This window comes from Littorina saxatilis, linkage group LG4, assembly GCF_037325665.1.
Source record: "Littorina saxatilis isolate snail1 linkage group LG4, US_GU_Lsax_2.0, whole genome shotgun sequence".
Taxonomy (NCBI): Eukaryota; Metazoa; Mollusca; class Gastropoda; order Littorinimorpha; family Littorinidae; genus Littorina; species Littorina saxatilis.
In genome coordinates, this window is record NC_090248.1 from 4,540,407 (window position 1) to 4,545,406 (window position 5,000).

Sequence of the window (5,000 nt, forward strand, 5' to 3'; positions counted from 1 at the left end):
TTTTTTTCCCTGCGCACTTGGCCTTGTGCTTGCGTGTACATACGAAGGGAGATTAGGCACTAGCAGATCTGCACATAAGTTGACCTGGGAGATCGGAACAATCTCCACCCTCAACACTCCAGGCGGCAGCGGCCGGGATTTGAACTCACGACCTTCCGAATAGTAGGCCGATGTCCTATCACTACGCCACTGCGCCCGTCAAATATTCATTCAAATCTGAGATCACTCAGGCACACTGACCTCAGAATTGAATATTAATCAGATGGTCTTTTGCTTTCAAATGCTGACTCTTACCATATTTAAACAGAAGACACAACTCAGCGTATGTAGTGACGGAAAAAGCTTTACGAGAAAACTCATGACAGACACAATTGAAATAATAGCTTTGAGATAATGCTTCATTTAATGTGAAATTAGAAGCAACTTTGAAAATAAGATAAAATAAAATAAATAAAATCGACACATTTTAGTCAATGTTTGACACTGCATTACTCACACCTATTGTGTCAGTAACATTTGCACTGCTGTTCTTTGTGTCAGAAACATTTGCACTGCTGTTCTTTGTGGAAGGTAAAAGCAAGTTGCAGGTTATGCCGTATTGATTAGTGTACCAACACAATCTTTTTACAAGCGTTTAAAATCCAGTCTTTTTTTGTTTCCACGTAATGTCGATTTTGCAAATGAAAGAGGTTACGGATGAAGTTCTAATAGGTTACGCAATTTGTAGCTCCGCAAATGCGTAACTTAGTTTGGGTCCAAAACGGGAAAACCCGTTTTCCCTTTTTGTCGTGTTGCGGTCTTACATGGCCAACATCATGACGGAAAGCAGACATTTTCGGGCATTGACAATTATGTTTATTTATTTATTCGTATGTTAAAAACATAAAATATAAGCTCAGTGTCCTAACTTATCTCTCTCCGTGAACATCCCTGTATGCAGTTATGACCACTCAACATGAACATAAAGTTAACAGAAGGAATCGACATTTAAACACGAAACGATTGTGTGTGTATTTCTTGTATGCGGGCGCTGTGACTTTGACTTCAAAGCATAGAGGTTAATTGTTCAGGGTACTTAGTTTTAACAACAGCGTTAAATACTATTAAGAAAACGGTGTCAATACTCTTGTTTCTTCGACATGCGTATACAACTTAACGACTTACGACAAGGGAGCAGCTGCTGTCGTAGCGTTACGCCGAATGTTGCACACTTCGCACGCGTCATGACCCTTCTGTTTTAAAGTTACGTTGTTCGTACGCTCTGTGCATATGCGTAAAGCCGCTATTATATTTGTCAAGACCTTGGCCACTGAGTAGACCACTTCTACGGATCTGCCTACGCGCCCGACAAGAAAGTTATACAGGACTACAGAGCCGTTTGCATTGCAACAACATTTGGGTGAAAAGATTGATCAAAAATAGCAGCGGCATTAATGTGAAGTGGCTTTTTGTGACAAAAGCAAAGCATTTATACAATGTGTCAAGCGCAAAGAGCATAATTGTAAAGTTATGATGTTGATCTATATAAATGCTCATTTATTATTATTATTATTATTATTATTATTATTATTATTATTATTATTATTATTATTATTATTATTATTATTATTATTATTAAAAGCGTTTTTTTTTCTTAAATTATTTTAAACTCTTTCCACTTTTCAGTAGGCCCTATGCATCGACACTCCAAGCAAAACCAAGCAGGCGAATCGCCAGCCACAGTCAAAAGGTTTTTGTGTATTGTGTTAAGCACATAAACATTATTAAGAAATGTTTGCACATCGGGAGCTCATGTTTGTGCACAAGAGCGTTACGTGTATTCTGTATGCGCAAGTCCCAAGGTCTGGTCTAAACTTTCGTGGGGAAGGTGGAAGGAGGGGGTGAGGATGGAAGGGGTGGGTGAATGTGGGAGTTCGTGTTTTGGGGTTGTAGTAAATCCATGCCTCAAAACACCAAACAAATAATAGAACAATGTTATCCAGTATTTGGTTTAAACAAAACTTTATTCAATTTGTATCATGACAAGAAACAATGCATGGATTTTACGATTACTAACTCAAGCATATAATGCTTATTTTAAGCAAAGTATCCAGTATTTAAAAGTACAACTCTTGTCTCATGTTTGTGCCCATTATCACTCTTCATGAAATACAAGAGCGTACTTTTACATAGACTCATACACATATCAACAGAGGTTTAGTGCATGCAGCTACACAACTGGCACCATGACTGCATGAAAAGCATACCGTGATTCAAAGCAGCACATATAGTGAACCCCAATACCCCCACCCCCTTCCGCCCTCCCCTACCCCACTGTTCTGCCAACCTTCAAAACTAAAATAGTTTCTTTCCTGGTTTGAATCATAGTCAGATATATGTCACCCTTTCAGGGTTTGCTCCATTCAGCTCTCATGCAGTTAGTAGAGGTTACATGCCGAGTCTCAGTGATTATTAAAAATAATGGTCGAAGTTAGCGGATCATGAAAAATGCGAGCTTCAGCGAGCTTTTTCATGACCGCGAACTGAGACCATTATTTTTAATAATCACTGAGACGAGGTGTGTAACCTCTTTATTCCCCCTTTCTTCAGTTATTCAAAGAAAACAGGAGTTTTTGTGCGAAAGTTTGATCGAATCCGAATCACTCAACCAGTCAACCTGCGCAGGCGATCGATTAATGCGCGGTTGTATAGTTCCGTGCAAATCATTCCATTCTGTTAACACTTCTTGTCAGTTTCCCTGTTTTAGACTAAAATCAAGTACACAGATAAGCTGTTATTCTGCTGTGGCGGTAAAGGCAGATATTGTGTGTTCTGTTTATGTTTTAGTATCGCTAAAGATAATGTTCTTTCGTCAAATGGGACTAGCAGACGAACTTTTGCACCCGTGTTCCAACGTTAATTACTGTATGAAGTTCAGTTTTCTGGGGAAAATAGTGTATGAAACCGCTTTATGTTGTTTAAATTGATGAGATGTGTGCATTTGGTTGCGTGTGATCTGTTTATAAAATGAAATATTGTTGAAAACTGACCGTCGGATTGCAGTCAGTGTTGTCGAAGAAACTGCGTTAAAAGAAGGGGAACTACTCTTGTCGGCTAGAGTATGAGTTACTTGCCTTGGGAATTTGCTTGTGATGAACGGTTTGTGCACGTCAGATCTAGATTCAGAAAACAACCGAACTCATGGATTTTATATGGAGATTCATGTGTTCAGGCCTGTAGTTGTTAATTTAAATGCGGTATGTTTGTATTGTTTGCTCCAGAAATGTATACTTCGTACATTAGAGCGTTTGGAACTTTTCAGTCGCAAAAGTAGTACCGAAACAGAACAGCTTCTCAACCCATTGCACTATCGAGGATTCAGGCTGTTGCTGGCTCGTTATTTGTTTGGTTGCTGGGTCATTATCGAAAAATAACTAGCTCTACAAGTTTACAGAGGTAAGGAAGCAGAGGGGGGAATAAGCTTTAATACATGCATTCAGAACTTAATATCATTCAAAGCGTCTTATATAACACTCGCCTTTCCACCAGTGCTTGTTCAACTTTAATACGATTGTCCTTAAGTAAAGAGGAAAGCTTTCAAAATGTCAAACTGACACTCATCTTGTTGACGTCCTATTCCCTATACGTCCGTATTTTTGTCTGTGATATATTGTATGCTATGATTTTTTGCAATGATGTTTAGCCATAGTCCGTTATACGCGTAGGTGTGCGAGAATATGTAAGCGCAGTGCTTTAAAGATGTCCATGTGGGAATGTGTAAGTGGGCGTAGTCGAATGTCCATGTGGGAATGTGTAAGTGGACCATATAAGAATGCCCATGTGTGAATGTGTAAGTGGAGCGTATAAGAATGTGTAAGTGGAGCGTGGTCGAATGTCCATGTGTGAATGGGTAAGTTGAGCGTATAAGAATGTCCATGTGTGCGATGTGTAAGTGAGACATGGATGTGTTCATGACTGAATGCGTAAGCACAATGCAAGGAATGGCCAGAAAGGTATGTGGGAGGTGTGTTTATAACCTGCCCTGTTATATAGTGCTATATGTCTTATGTAAAAACAATGTCCTGTTTGTATTATTGTTATGTACCACGCCTGAATTTCTCTATGAGATAATAAAGTATTCTTATTCTTATTCTTATTCTTATTCTTCTTTTACGGCAATATGTTTCTGTTCTTTCCATTCAACCGTAAACCTGCATCGTATATATATTATAAAACATTGTTTGTTCATTCTCTCTCTCTCTCTCTCTCTCTCTCTCTCTCTCTCTCTCTCTCTCTCTCTCTCTCTCTCTCTCTCTCTCTCTCTCTCTCTCTCTTTTTGTCTCTCTGTCACTGTAAGTGAATACATGAATAATTAATACACAAATTAATGAATAAAAAAAGCATAACATAGATACATAAATGAATAAATAAAAAATAAATGAATAACATTAACAAGAAGGAAGAAGAAGAAGAAGAAGAAGAAGAAGAAGAAGAAGAAGAAGAAGAAGAAGAAGAAGAAGAAGAAGAAGAAGAAGAAAAAGAAGAAGAAGAAGAAGAAGAAGAAGAAGAAGAAGAAGAAGAAGGAGAAGAAAGAACAACAACAACAACAACAACAACAACAACAACAACAACAACAACAACAACAACAACAGAAAAGGAATCATATTGTGTTTCTGATAGATGCTGTAAAACGAGGCAGGTAGAAGATATGCCCGTGCACACCATGTTTTGCTTCGCATACTCCCCTTCTTTCTCGCCACGTTCTGCCTGCATGACTCTCTGTGCAGTACACTCTATCTTATTTCTGCAAAGCAAGGACACCACTGTACAGAGATTACACGATGTTCTATTTATAAACTCTCTATGGGAACCCCGAGAGACTCTCTTTGTTTAGTGGGGCACTTACGGGGGTCGAGGCTTGCCGAGACTTCCTCAGTGCCCCACTAAACAAAGAAACTCGCGAGGGATTACCAACGTTACAATAGAACATTGTGTAATGTATTTAGTACACTTTTGATGCG

The 5,000-nt window shown here is 38.8% G+C and overlaps 1 protein-coding gene across 1 annotated transcript in view; it reads right to left on the reverse strand.

The window, feature by feature from the left end:
* LOC138963815 (scavenger receptor class F member 1-like) overlaps positions 1 to 5,000 on the reverse strand; it is a 66,916-nt gene that overhangs the window by 22,368 nt on the left and 39,548 nt on the right. The gene's annotated exons all lie outside the window — the stretch shown is intronic.